The sequence below is a fragment of the Ctenocephalides felis genome, unplaced genomic scaffold (genome assembly GCF_003426905.1).
Source record: "Ctenocephalides felis isolate EL2017-DRISC unplaced genomic scaffold, ASM342690v1 CF-g0.4_SCAFFOLD_01886, whole genome shotgun sequence".
Lineage (NCBI taxonomy): Eukaryota > Metazoa > Arthropoda > Insecta > Siphonaptera > Pulicidae > Ctenocephalides > Ctenocephalides felis.
Window position 1 is genome coordinate 127,655,679 of NW_020538040.1, and position 16,496 is coordinate 127,672,174.

Below are 16,496 nucleotides of genomic sequence, written 5' to 3' on the forward strand. Positions count from 1 at the left end.
TTATATGAGCACAATATAAATCATTGTTATTTTTGGGAATACATATGAGTGGGAATCTTAACGTATCCAAACATTAATTAAATATTCGAGGAATAAATGTAATTAATGATCAATAAAAATTGCTCAAAAAGAAATAACAATGAGATAATAACAAAAATTGTTAATTTGATACTAATCATTGTTTCACACCGTCAACACAAGTAATATATTTTTTGAATCATTCTATTGGGGCGATAAGTTCTTTCAAAAACTGCATCGCCAAATTGATAACCCTTTAAACGACAATTTATCAACACGAATCGAATAAAGAAGAATGTTTTTTAAATCATTTAAATTTGTTGATCCGCTCTGATGTCGTCGACAAAAAATTAAAGATTCTTAAAAAACGACAATTCGACATTTCTGAACCAATTTTGAAAATTCAAAACCTGATGGAAAGTTTTCAGTTAGCGATCGTGCTGAATAGTTTTTCGTAAAGATCGACCGCACCGTTTCTTCGTAATTTATTGTAAAAACTTTTTTCTAAAAAAAACTTTGTATTTTATGGAACTACGATAAATGATTAATTACAAAAAATCATTAAATTTTAGAATAATGAAACGAGCTTTTAGACTATGTGTACCTACTATGTAATGTGCGGATTTGTGCACTCAAATTAGTATAATTATAGATTTTTTAAATTCAATTAATCACTTGCAGATTACAAAATTTTGTCTAATTAGTTATTATGTTGGTGATTTCCAACCATTTTTCATTCAGAATGACTTTAATGATAAAAAAACATGAAATTTGCTAATGGACTGGTTTGGCAAAAAAGAAACTTCTTCAAGATAATTATTTAATTTTAGTGTTTTTCTAATAGCTGGAGAACAAATCCTTTCTGCCGAAGAGTTCGCTTATTTTAACTTGTATAATTTTTGTCTATTTCAATTAGTGTATTTATCTGATTAAAAATAAATCTGATATACAGTTATAGTTACCCCAAAAAAATCGAAAACGAAAATTTTTATATATCTTTACGTTTCAAAGATTTCTGAACATTTTGGCAAATTTCCGACGACGATTTCGCGAACAGGGATCAACCAATTTGAAAAATTCAGAAAACATTCGACAAGTATTGAAGGTAAGAAGACGTGCAGATTAGTTTCTGGCAAATACAGGATAAGCCGTTTCGAAGCCGCTTAGATATTTTGTCTCTATAAGCAGCTAACGCAACGTGATTGATTGCTTTGGAAAAAAGTTCGAAATCTCAAGAAAATTTTTCAAAAAAAGTCAATTTCTTTCAGTTTTCAAACTTTTCATAGCTTTTAAAAAAATTAAATTACGGCACGGAAAGTTTCAGCAATTTGCCTTAAGGCACGATGCCCTGCAGCACTAGTCAACTTGCAACTGGTAAAAAAGGGGGGCCTCGCAACGAATTTCGCCGACGCCCACGCATGGTCTAGCGCAGCCACTGTATATATATATATATATATATATATATATATATATATAATATCAAATATAATAAAAATCGATCACGTTTAAAAACTACCATATATCCATCACTATGTAATTTAGTTATGTTTTATAATCCCTAAATTAGAGCTTGAAACAAAAATATATGTAGAGGTTAATTTGGACAATATTATTAAATAACGTTAAAAACTTAACTTTAAAACAACAGTCTGATACACAATGGGAAAGATGAATACATACACACAATTCGGGCCTTACAATATCAATTAGGAAAAGTTTACGATGCAAATATCCAAATATTTTAAATAATGAAAAATTAAATTGAAAAAATCCAACATGAAGTACGAGTTATGTTTGACAATGAAAAACTAGGTCTTTTTTTTGCTTTCTTGGCATGATTTGCTCAATTGAATGAAAATGGCATAAATTGCCCAAAATAAGTGAGCAAAATGTTTTAAAACTTTAAAAATATTCTTGCAAACAATAATGAACTTACTGGAAATTTTTGGTGTCCTAAAAAGTTTGGATTGAAAATGAAATTTTAAAAATAGTTTGTTAGTGCGACAACGATAGAAGACAAAACAATTTGATTATGAGCACCCGCGAATCTCCTCAATCTTCAAAATAATTGTTTTTTATGCGCATTTAGATTATCTCTAATTAACTTCCTACGGTTAGTTATAGTAAAGGGCCGATAATCGAAAATGAAAATTTTTGCACATCTTTACACTTTGAAGGTTTCAGAACATTTTGGCATACCTCAGAAAAAAATGGATGGGTGTGTGTATGTTTTTAAAAGATTTATTTATTTCATTTATATTAGATTATACATACACATTTCTATACAATTTATATAATCATGTATAACTATCCTAAGATATAAATACATAAACTTATATTTAATAATAACTAATAAAAATAAATTAACTTATAAATAAATTTTTAATCATGGTAAAAATAATCACTAAAAACCATATTTACAATAATAATAACAAAATGATACATATTACATATACGATTGGAAAATAGTCAAAAGACTAATAACATATGCTGTAGGGTAGGAATAGTTTAAGAGTAATTTGATCTTTGCCATATTTTATACTTGATTATCTTTTTATTGATGATGGTAGCTTGTACTTATTGTACCAATATGTATTGTCATTCTATCCAATATTACATATATTAGGATTTAAGTTAAATAAACAATTAGTATAAAATCTTTCAGAGACAATTGTTATAACATCTCTCACTAATGGTACATTAGTGGAATCATGTAGGTGTGTGTATGTTGTATATCCGATTTTTTTTCACGTTTTCGGACGCACGGATCAACCGATATAAATGGTTCAAAAACATTCGATTTCTATTGATAGGGAGATATGCTGATTAGCTTTTGGCAAAGGCAGGCCCAGCCGTTTCAAAGATTCGGAGCTAAATGTACAAAAAAAAGGTGTGTGTATGTTGTATATCTGCATTTTTTTGTTCACGTTTTCGGGCGCACGGATCAACCGATATAAATGGTTCAAAAAACATTCGATTTCTATTAATAGGAAAATATGCTGATTAGCTTTTGGCAAAGGCAGGTCCAGCCGTTTCAAAAAATGGTAGTTTTTGAGAGAACTAAGTATCCGATTTCAATGATTCAAAAAACTTTCTGCGTTGTCAACAACTTGTGTTGACGAAATAATTGCTTTTGAAAATAAAAACTAGCTGTAAGTGGAATTCTGTCTTAAGGCAATTAGGGCATCGTGCCTTGAGGCAAATTGCTGAAACTTCCCGTACCAAAAATTATTATTTTTTTAAAAACGATTAACATTTTTGAAAAAAAATTAATTAAAAAAAATAAGATTTCTGAGAAACTATAAATTTGACAAAAAATTACTTTTTTTTGAAAAAAAAAATTTATATGAAAAAATATTGGATACAAAAAATTTTTTTGAAAAAAATGTTTTCTTCATTTTGACATATTTTGGAAATTCTGAACTTTTTTTCAAAGCAATCGCACTGCTTGAACTGCATAGAGACTAAATGTCAAAGCGCGCATGTGCCACGCCGCCGTCTAACGCAAAAGCATTGGTACGGAACCCATAAAAATGTAAAAAAAAATATACTTATTGTTAAAATCTCTATAAAATATCTGATAATTTGATGTGCATATGTCTAATGATAATTTTTAACCGCCGAATGGCATTATTTTTTACTTTTTTCATTAGATCTCCAAAACCGCTAGACCTGCCTCCATGAAAATTTGATCAATTCTACATCTTGTCAATACAAGTAAAATGTTTTTTGAATTATTCAAATCGGACGCTCCGTTCTCTTAAAAACGGAGGTACCGTTCTTGGCACTTTTTGCCCCGTATCTTCGGAACGGCTAGACCTGCCTTTGCCAAAAACTAATCAGCACGTCTCCTTATCAATACGAATCGAATGTTTTTTGAATTATTCAAATCGGTTGATCCGTGTTCCCAAATTCGTCGACGAAAATTTGTATCCGCACATACATACACACACATACATACATACATACATACATACATACATACACACACACACACACACATACATCCATTTTTTCTAAGGTATGCCAAAATGTTCAGAAGGTTTTGAATCGTCGAGAAATGCAAAAATTTTCATTTTCGATTTTTTTGCGATTACTATAACTTACCCTACGGGAAGTTAAAAAATGTATATCGAAAATAATTCAGATTTTAATTTTAATTATTGCTAAAGTTTTAAAGCTCACTTATATACTTTAAATAAATAATTTTACTATAACTTTTCAATTCAGTTTATATAATTCTTATAAATATGAGACAATGTTATTGTATTTATTTATAATAATCTATTTGAAAACAGTTAATGTTCCTCGAAAAATTCGTTACGGTACAGGAAGTTCCAGCAATTAGCCTTAAGACTCGATACCCATACACCTCTAGTTTTTTGTGTTGTGGATCTAGAGTTATTAAAAAGTATTAAAAAAATTAACGTGATTGTTCATATAATTTCAATGAGAAACTGTTAAAACAGTTAAAAGGGAGGAGTACAACTTATAGGTCTTAAATGTGTTTGATTTATAATCATTTGAGTTTATTAATCAGATATGTACTAGCATAAATAATTAAATGAATTTGATTTTTTACTGTTTATTTTTTTGGTTAACCTAGCAGTCTCCTATCCTGACACCAACTTTATAGAAGCCAAAACTGCTCATTCTATCTTCAACAGGGAAGCGTGGGTAAACAGGGGTGAGTAGTTTTTAATAGCCCTATTCAAATATTTCTTTGTCGCAATTTGACATGTAAACCACCATAAAGCAATAAACAGAAATGTGCAGGAGTATCATATTTCACTGTTACTATAATATTGTGCTGTCGCAAAATTTCGGTGTGCGTTATTATTATTGACTAATTTTAAATTTGATATATCTTATTAACTTTTCGCAGGGTAAGTTATTGTAATCGTCCAAGATTTGAAAATGAAAATTTTTGCATGTTTTCACGTTTTAGAGGTTTCTGAAAATTTTAGCACACCTTAGAGAAAATGGATGTATGCATGTGTGAATTTTTCGTTCCCGTTTTCAAGCGCACGAATCAACCGATTTGAAAGATTAAAAAAACATTCGATTCCCATTAATAGGGAGATGTGCTGATTAGTTTTAGGCAAAGACATGTCCAGTCGTTTCGGAGATACGGAGCAAAGAGTGCAGAAAATAAAAATCGAGCTTTTGAGAGAACGGAGCATCCGACTTGAATGATCCAAAAAACATTCAATTCGTAATGATGGGGAGAAGTAGTATTTAGATTTTGACAAAGGCAAGTTAAGCCTTTTTGGAGATACAAAGCTAAATGTACAAAAATTGGCAGCTCTTAAGAGAACGAAGCATTCGGTTTCAATGATTCAAAAAACTTTCTGCTTCTGTTGACAAAACGATCGTTTTTGGGGAAAGAAAAAAAAATTCATTTCGAAATTAATTTTTTTTGAATTTCGAATATAATTCGGATTTTAATTCTAGATAATGTTCTATACATTACTTATATACTTCAAATAAATAATTTTAACTTTGCAACATAATTCCCAGTTATAATAATTATTCAGTTTATATAATTCTTATAAATATTAGACCATATCCTTTATTTAAAATCCGCTTGATCCAGTTTTGTTTATTTACTTTTTGTGTAAACATTGTCGTACAATTGATAACGTCTTATATTTTACTTATAAAATGTGAATAATGAAAGTTACAGTGTTTATAATAATCTATTTGAAAACATTTACTATTCCTTGAATATTTCATTACGTTTCATTACGTAAAGCACAATGCCATGCACCACTAGTTTCATTTCAAACCTCTGATAATGTGTAGCAATTTCTATAATTGCGATATTGTTTAAATAGTTATATTGATTATTGTAAAAAAACAACAACAGACTCGTTCGTTGTAATACAAGTTGTAAATTACTGATATGTTACAAGGGGCCCAAAATTATAATGGAAATACCAAATACCTACTCTTCTCCTGTGTTCTAGAATAAGGTTGTATAGAAGAAAGTCAGAGAAAGCAACAGAGATCCAAGGAGTATTCTTAAGTAATACTCTATACTTATTATTAGTACTTTGAGGCAATTGAAATTTTAGAACTAGCTGTAAGTGGAATTCTGTCTTAAGGCAATTAAGGCATCGTGCCTTAAGGCAAATTGCTGGAACTTCCCGTACCAAAAATTATTATTTTTTTAAAAACGATTGACATTTTTAAAAAAAATTTACTTCGAAAAAATAAGATGTTTAAGAAACTATAAATTGGACAAAAAATTACTTTTTTTTGAAAAAAATTTTTTTTAAAAAAAATTTTTTTTTTATTTTTTTTTTGTTTTTTTTTTTTGAAAAAAAATTTTTTTTTATTTTGACATATTGTGGAAGATCTGAACTTTCTTTTCAAAGCAATCGTACTGCTTTAACTGCATAGGGACAAAATATAAAGCGCGTAAGCGCCGCGTCGCTGTCTAACGCATAAGCATTGGTACGGAACCCATAGGAATGTTAACAAAATGTATACTTATTGTTAAAATCTCTATAAAATATCTGATAATTTGATGTGCATATGTCTAATGATCATTTTTGACCGCCAAATGGCTAATTTTTTTACTTTTTCCTCCATATCTCCGAAACCGCTAGAGCTACCTTCATGAAAATTTTATCGATTCTTAATCTTGTCAATACAAGTGAAATGTTTTTTGAATTATTCAAATCGGACGCTCCGTTCTCTCAAAAACTGAGTTACCGTTTTCGGCACTTTTTGCCCCGTATCTTCGGAACGGCTAGACCTGCCTTCGCCAAAAACTAATAAGCACGTCTCCTTATCAATACGAATCGAATGTTTTTTGAATTATTCAAATCGGTTGATCCGTGTTCCCGAAATCGTCGACGAAAATTTGTATCCGCACATACATACACACACGTACATACATACATACATACACACACACACACATACACACACACACACACACACATACATCAATTTTTTCTAAGGTATGCCAAAATGTTCAGAAACCTCTGAAACGTAAAGATATATAAAAATTTTCATTTTCGATTTTTTTGCGATTACTATAACTTACCCTACGGGAAGTTAAAAAAAGCTGTATTCGGAATGCTAGTCCGACTATATCATATTTTCTCTTTATAAATATGTATATAAAGAATAATACTCATAATGAAACATTAGGAATTGTATATGTTTTGACATGTACTCAATGCAGTAGAAAAAAATAAGCTGGCTCCCTACCTACTCAATGCACCCATATACATTTTGACTACTTCTTATAGAAGCGGTGTGCCGCTTAAACATTATTCCTTCTTGGAATCAGAAGGATACTGACAGATTCCAAAACTTTATACGCGGAAGTTAACTTTTATCTTTAAAAATATCAGAGGCGACGTTCTAACAGGAATAACGTTAATGGGTTTTTCAAAATTTATCAATGACTTTTTTAGCTAATGGTGTATGGCATCGTGCCTTAATACAAATTGCTGGAACTTTACGCACCGTAATTAAAAATTCGAGTAATAACATTAGTGAGAATTATCAGAATTATGCTTGGTTAAGTCAACGAGCAATTCCTGCCGCAAAGAATAATGACGTACACGCACTGAATTTCACCATTCAATCAAAAATTGCTGACAATTTGGTGACATACCAATGATTCCGACTGGTCTTCCGTTTGACTTCAAACGATTGCAATTTCTAGTTCGCCTTGTGTTTGCAATGACAATTAACAAGTCGCAAGGACAATCGCTTAGTGTTAGCGGGATGAATTTCAAATAGATTATTTAGAAAATCATTGTTTTTCACATGGGCAGTTATGCGTTGCCTGTTCACGAGTTGGGAAACCACCTGTTTTGTTTGTGTTAACGTCAGACCAAAAAATAAAAAATGTGGTTTACCAAAGAGCACTTCAATGAAACGGATAATTGGCGGATTCACTTTCATTTACTTAGAGAAGTTCAACTAAAAAACACTTTATTTTTGTAATCTAAATAAATTCATTACTGTTGTGTAAAAAAATCACCAAAAATCAAATCAATTTTTCTTTTTCAAATATAAAACAAACAAAAACTTTCTTCATCTTTCTCACGAAACCATCTGGTGGCGAAACGAAGTTCGTCGGGTTTGCTAGTTTATTATAAATACATACTGTAAATCAAGGGCGAGCAACCTTTTTAGCCCACGGGCCAATTTACATTTTCAAATTTTTTGGCGGGCCGCACGTAATTTATATATATATATATACCAGCTGACCCGGCAAACGTTTAGCCACAGGAAATATTTTTAGAAAATCATTAGTATTAGAAATGACTTCTTCAAATATTTATATATTCAGAATACCAATTCTGAATGTATAAATATCATTACATTGATAATTTACCCACAGCAACGCTAAAATACTAACATTCATATTGTAATTATGTTGTATTCTGAAAAAAAAAATCCAGTTTCCTCTCAAAAACAGTTTTATCTCCTGATTTTAAAATTAAATTTCTAATTTTTTTGCTGAAATAGCTCCTTTTGTGAGACATTCAAAAACTATGTACTTCTTATGTACATCGGGAAATATTTGTACAATAGGATAAGCTTGCAAATCAGTTAGTTTTATCGGAGGTAACCATTTCGTTGCCATTTTTAAAATGTTGCAGCGGATGATGTGGATAAGTTTAAGCTTTTATATAAGCTCAGAAAAATCTTGATCGAATTTCAATTAAAAACGTTCACAAAAAAGGCGATAATAGTTAGTTGATCAATTACCGAGCTATACAAAAAATGTTCATTATAAAATAATAAAAATTTAGAGTTGTATGTAGTTTTCCATTTCGCATAAAAAAATTAAAAAAATTGTTACGGCCGTACAAGCCATGATGAAAATAAATTGTTTTTTTTAAATAAAATTGAAGCTTTTTCATAAACTCTGATAAAAGTCTGATCTAAAATTAAGTCAAAAGATTTATTGACTGAGTGCGGAAATAATGTATTTGCAACAAAATTACAAAATTGCCACAAGAAAAGAACAAAAATATAAAATTGAACAAAGTATATATTTTATATAATAAGTGTTTATAAATATTAATATAAAATGAAAACAAATAATATTTAAAAGAAAAACAATTTAACTTGATACCTTTAATAAAAAAATGGCACTGCATTTTTTACATAAGTTGGTCAATATCAGCCGTTTTTTTTAGATTTTGTTCTTTATTTTAATTTTTTTAATGCGGAACGTAGCAACGCGTATGCAGCTTTGACATGTTTTACTCAGTTTTGATAGGTACTAATTTTCTATGAATTTTATGGTTGAAATTAACACAGGTCCACAAAAAAGAGTTGTCTGAATTGGGTGTGTGACATATATATGTCTTCCAATGTACCTTTTACCGCTGAAGATAAATCTATAGTCAAAATTGGGGCACAAAAAATTGAAAAACATTTAAAAACTGGCACAATCTTTGTTCTAGATTTTTTTCTGAATGAATTAATTATTTTCCAGCGACTTTTCTTTTGTGGACTTGTGTAATTGTTCGCGCACATATGTACTTCCAAAAAAGAATTTGAATCGTAATTTGATTTACCTTTTTTTCAACAGCGAAAATTTCTCAGGGCTGACATAAGATTTATAAAAAAAATTCGATGTTTACTGAAAAAATGAATTTTTTAAATCTGTATTATTTTGCATGTTAAATGGCAAAGAAAACATTTACATGAAAACAGCTGTCTTGTTAGCTTTGAACATTTAGAATCACAATTAAAATTTGTTCATATTTTCTTTTTTTCAATATGAAAAGTGAAACACAAGATTCTGCAAAAGATATTCTGTATTACCAAAATGACGAAAGAACTATAATTATTATTTCATATCCAAAAACAATTGTAATTCGCTATTTGAGTCGTCTTCTCCTTAAAGCATTGCATCACTATGGAGATAACGTACTTTATTGAAAATCGACATGTTCACGAACTAAATTGCCAGAAAGTCTTTAAATTTACGATAATCTAACTCTTGCGACTTTATAAGATTTACTTATTTAAATATTTTAAATTTAGAAATGCGTTGTTGCTATGTTCTCGGACAAGTTCTCATTTTTTTTGCAATATTGAAGCTGGTTAAACAATATGTAAATAAATTAATATATATTTTATAAGGAAATTCTATTTCCTAGAACAACAGTTTTTACCAGAATTTGACTGATGAAAAAATTAGCTTTTACAGCCGTATTTGATAAAATATCTAGAAAAATAATCTGTTGTTGAGAAATGCTTGGCGGGCCGCAGAAAAACACTCGGCGGGCCGCGGGTTGCTCATCCTTGCTGTAAATGCTTATTAAATTGGGCGCCAAGCGCAATTTACAAACAACTTATGTGTATGTTCATAAGAAATTTATTCTTTGTTTTGAAATTTGATATTTTTGATAAATTTGAAATTTTCAAATTTTGAATTTTATAAAAATTCGAAATTTTTTGGAATTTTTGAAAAAAATCGATTTTTTTGAATTTTTTGAGAAATTGGAAATTTTTGGAAATATACGTTTTTTTGAAAATCTCGAAATATTCTCAAATTATTGGTAAAAATTGTTTTTTTCTTAAAATCTTGATATTTTTTAAATTTTTCAAAATTTAGATTTTTTTTGAAGACGAACACCCCCAAAAAAATGTTCGTCAACGGATTTTTTTCTACATAGTGAATAATGCAGCAGTACTTTATTATATTCCTACTTTTTTCTTATTTTTTTATTCAGTCACAAACATGCGCTTCAAGCTACGTGTTTCGCTTATTGTTCTTGATTTTTTTTCTAATTGTTTGAATTTTTTAATATAATTATAATTAATAATTTTTTGTGCATTTCTATTTAGTTATAGGGTAGAGCGGGGCTAGTTGAGCATAGGGGCAAGTTGAGCAATCGAAATATCTCGAAAACTTTTCACCGTCCGTCTAGGCATTATATGGCGGAAAGATAGAGGTTTGGGAGAAATAAACATCCCGCAATCGCTAGTAGCCGCTGGACAAATGAGTGAGGCTCACGGACGTTTTGTTTATTTTGATACCAAAAAGTAAAAACGTAATTTATCACGAGTTTTCGTCTGGTTTAGTCAAATGTTATTTATTTTTAATCAGGTAAATGTTATTCTTTCATATAATTATAGTACTTTTAAGATGCACAGAGATTCTGGGTATAATTCTCACGGTTTTTTTATAAACTCACTTTTATTTTGGTATTCCGAGTTGGGGTTAGTTGAGCATAGTTGCTAAACTTGTACTGTCACTAAGACAATTACCATTAACTAAGGATTTAAGCTAAGTCTATGAGTAATAATATAAAGAATGATTGCTTTTAAACAAAAATACTGAATATAATGGTAAAATAATTCCTAAGATACGATATTGTTTTGTGGATTCTACTTTTCGTTAATTATTCAAAGTAAATTACTATAAGTTTTGTTTTCTCTGTCAATAAAGACTATAAATATAAAACTGGTTATTAAAAACTTATTTTATTTCATCACTAATCGACATTGAACCTATGATTTCATTGTACTTTCTTAGTGCTTAACTTGCCCCACCTATGGGGTACATTGGGCATACTTGACTTTTTGCATTTAAACAGCTGTAGCTTTTAAATTTTACTTTTTACCAAAAAATAGTATTAACACTTTTGTTAAGCGGTAAACAACAAATCCATTAAGCCGTATAGCAATTTATTGAGATTTTTCATTGAGGAGCTACATCCGTTTAAGTAAAAATTTGCTCAACTAGCCCCGCCCTACCCTATATATGTTTGCCATTAATACAAAGCAATTCTCAAATTTAAAATTGTACATTCAAATACTATTTATTCTGCCTTCATTATTAGGTCATATGTAATTTTGTAATAAAATTTTTATAATCTTCTAAATAAATATAAACTTTTTCATAAACCAATAAATTTTTATTCAATAGGATTTAGGCATATATCTCGTTTCACATCTTACTGCTCGATTGTTACGCGACAAGAATTAAAAACATGCAGCGTGTCATTTGTTCGAAGATTACCCACATTAGGGCTTACAATACCGGGATTCCGTAATCCTGAATACCAGGATCCCGGATGATTTTTGTCCGGTATTCAATACCGGTATTGATATAACTAGTGGGGCGCACAAAGCAAATTGCTGGAACTTCCCGTACCGCAATTAAACATTCGAGGAATGAGGAATGAAAATAATAATAATTTAAATTGGGCGATGAGCGTATTTTATAAACAACTTATATGTACGTTTACGAGAGTCCATTTTTTAAATTAGATTTTTTTGATAATTTAGAAATTTTTTCAAAATTTTGAAATTTTTTTCGAAGTTTAAATTTTTTTGGAATTTAAAAAACGTTTTTTTAAATATTTTGAGAATTTTGAAATTTTTGAAAACATTCGATATTTTTTTTTTGAATTTTCGAAATATTCTCAATTTTTTGTAAGAAATCAATTCTTTTAATTTGCCAAATTTAGTTTTTTTTTGAAAATTTATTTACTTTTTATTGGCCTCGCTTACTCGAGCATTTAGCCACCTACAACTTATTTTAATTTCATTACAATATTTCAATTCCAATACAATCTTTCAGGTTCATACTATTTTTTTCTTATATAAATCCTATTCTTCTTCCTATTTTATATATTCTATCCTATTCTATGTACTCTTCAACGCAACTTCATTCTTCTTTTTTCTTCTTCATTATCTATCATTATATCTTCTATTTTCTTACGTCTTTATTACTTCTATTCTTACTTCTATTACTTCTATTCAATTTTAATTTTTTTTTATTCTCAAACCTTTTTTATACATGATTAAACTGTTTTTAATACTAATTCAAACTATTTTTTACGTTATTTCAAACTATTTACAACATTATTTCAAACTATTTTTTTAATAGTATTTTTACATTATGCCGGGGATTCGAACTCCGAATCTTCGGCGTGTGAGTCGGAAACGCTACACATGAGCTAATTCCGCCACTTTTTGAAAATGAAGAAAACTTTCGAAAATATCAATTTTTTGACAATTTTGATTTTTTTTAACTTTTCAAAATTACTAACAAACATTTTTGACCGCCAAAAGACATTTTTTTAAATTTATTTTTCTGAGAGTCTATAAGCGATAGACCTGCCCTCCCAAAAATTTTACCAGTTGTTCCTTTCGTCAATACAAGTAAATTGTTTTTTGAATTATTCAAATCGGACGCTCCGCTCTCTTAAAAACTGAGAGACCGTTTTTGGCACTTTTTGCCCCGTATCTTTGGAACCACTAGACCTACCATCGCCTAAAACTAATCAGCACGTCTCCTTATCAATACGAATCGAATGCTTTTTGAATTATTAAAATCGGTTGATCGGTGTTCCCGAAATCGTCGACGAAAATTTGTATCCGCACACACACGCACACACACATGCACACACACACGCACACACACACGCACACACGCTCACACACACATACATACACACACATATATCCATTTTTTCTAAGGTATGCCAAAATATTCAGAAACCTTTGAAACGTAAAGATATATAAAAATTTTCATTTTCGATTTTTTTGCGATTACTATAACTTGCCCTAAGTTAAAAATACTGGTATTTCGCTATTACCAATATTATGTTATAAAATTAACTCATGCAAAATGTTTTACACATACCGAGGCGAGTACGACGGCATCGGCGTTTGTTTATATTGAACGTCTTGAGACTAGATATTGTTTATAAAAATTATTATGCGTCCACGTCATGTCAAATGAATTATCAATGATTTTTAAAAATAATATACAAATGAGACGATATAATTCATTATATTGTAGATCTTCCTATAAATCATTCATATTTATTTACTATTTTATTATAATAAAAATTCACTATGTCAAATCATCGAGTGATAGATAATCCATGATAAGATTGGCCTCGGTGGATGAATTCTTTCTCATGCGTCTGTTTGCAAATTCCTTGAAATCGATAATATCTAATTATGATTTAATTAGAACCTAAATATTCTGTCTATACCAAGTACTAATCCATACTGAATAATAATGTATTATATCTTAATGACAATTGTGCCGGCAAGTGTAGAATGAGAAAGAATGAATTGTTTATGTTTTTAAGGGGATATTTCAATAAATAAAATATGAGTTATTAATTTTATTTTTAGTTTCCTTGAATATCAATTATTGATACCAGTATGCCGGTAGTTAAATTTGAAATATCAAATACCGATTTTAGTATGGCATTAAAAGTCCTACTTAAGGCAAAATGTCACTTACGCCAAATTTGGGTTCTACCAATTCAGAATGACTTGATGAGAAACTTTAACTACCTGGTTCAAATAAGTTAATTAATTTTTAAACAAAATTAGACTTTGAAGTGCTGCTTACAACTATGAAACCGTTGCCGGTTCCCCGAATTTGGCAACCGACACCAGCACAGTTCACAGTTCTAATACACACACACTCATACATCCATTTTTTTCTAAGGAATGCCAAAATGTTCGGAAACCTTTGAAACGTTAAGATATATAAAAAATTCTATTTTTGTTTTTTTTAGATTTCTAAAACTTACCCCACTGGAAGTTAAAAATATCAGTTTAATGCTCCTCGAATATGAAATATTGATGAAACAGGCTCACAACGGGTCAAAAATCTAGAAAAATAGTAACTGCTTGTAGCCAAAACCAAATTTAGGGCAAAATTTCGACCTATAAAATAATTCTTGTATCACTACTTGCATTTTCATTTTTCCCAGGCTTGAATATTCTAAAATGTTTGTTTCTGGTGGACCGCCAGATTGCATCAAAGCTGGTAAATCCTCCGGATGGATGACAGCTATTTATGGATCATTTTATCAAACACGAAATGTTGCAAGCCTCAATCACGGAGTAAGTTGTAATACCGCACTTTTGGAAAATATAAAATTTTTAATTGTAAAATAATGAACAATAGTTCTGAATTTTTTTTATTGATATTGATATAATATTTTCATATCTCAGTCAGGCAGGGGTGCCTGGTATCATCATAAACATATCATTTATGTTTATTTCATTCTACATTTATAAGATTTATATTTAAATATCTTTAAATATTTCTTCAATCTCTTTTGTCTTCAATTTGTTTTTAATATTTCTTTTTTTCTTTTTAAGTTACCCCACTGGACACCAAAAATAATAATTCTTGACATTATAATATTAATGTGTAAATGAACAATAAATTTCATATCGAAACACATTAATAAATTTCAATGACATTTACTTTTGTTCAAATTTTATTTCAAAAATCTGCGTTCCTATTGGCTCGAATCCGAAACAAATGAGAGCAAAATCTGTCATGTCCCATTTACACAGACCTGGTTCTCCATACAACTTTTTGCAATAGTTCAAAATTTCCATTAACAATACAAAATTAAAAGTAAAAATGTTTCAAACTAGAAGATTATTCCTACTTCTCCCTCAATTCCATCATAGAAGATCAATGCATGTTAGACCCCAAAACTTTTGGAGAACGAAAGAGGCTCAAGGTGCTTGTGAGAAGTGTGTCATCCATGAGGTAAATATATTTTTAACTTCACATTGAAATATTTACAATTTCTTTTTTTCAAAACCTCCTGAGTCTTCTAGCGTTATTTAAAATTGCAGAATATTAAGATATCTACATTTTAGAAAACCGTCCGAACCGACTTGAGTGAATTAATAAGTATTTGATACGTAATGACAGTGCTTATCGGAATTACGATGATAAATGTGATAAAATCGGACATTTTGAGACTAAAAATATAGGAATATAAAACAATAAAATATTTAATAGATATTTTTGATAATATATATGAACTTTTTAAAAATATTTGTCCAGTAAATTAAAATGTCTACTATTTATATGTTAAAGATTAAACTTTTATACGAAAATTTCTTGTCTATGAAGTAAAGCATAGAAATTTTTGGATATTGTTTATTAATTCTTTCTATTGAAATAACTAATTAAATAGAAAAAATATCGTTGCAGGCAGATGCGGATAAGGCTCCTTTCTACGAAGTCGTGCCTGTAACAAACGACCGAGCAACTGCGGTAGTAGCATATTTAAGAAACAACTATTTCCAAGATGATCCAATAGCTAGGGTAGTAGGTCTCTCAAAAATCAATGACACAATTGAAAAAGTTGTCTTGCAAAAAATCGAGGAAGGTGATGGGGTCCTGGCGGTTTCGTCGTGCCCGGATCGTCATATATTAGGGGTCGCTATAGGTAGCCCTTTCGGACCCATGGAAACTGATCTCACTTATCGTTTGGCCAAGGTTACTGAAGATAAGCACCTAAAGAATTACATGGAGTACCTGTCGCACATGAAATACTTGCACGATATTTCTACCAGCCTTGCCACCCAGAAGATTTGGGACGTCTGTGTATTGTCGACAGACCGAGGACCCCGAGGAATCGACGTTGGCAAAATGTTGGCCAAGAACATTCTCGTTCTGGGCAAGGATCATGGGTTCA

The 16,496-nt window shown here is 30.0% G+C and overlaps 1 protein-coding gene across 2 annotated transcripts in view; it reads right to left on the bottom strand.

Annotated features, from left to right (window-relative positions):
- The window catches only part of LOC113377402 (receptor-type tyrosine-protein phosphatase kappa), a 98,703-nt gene that overhangs the window by 29,888 nt on the left and 52,319 nt on the right, over positions 1-16,496 (bottom strand). The gene's annotated exons all lie outside the window — the stretch shown is intronic.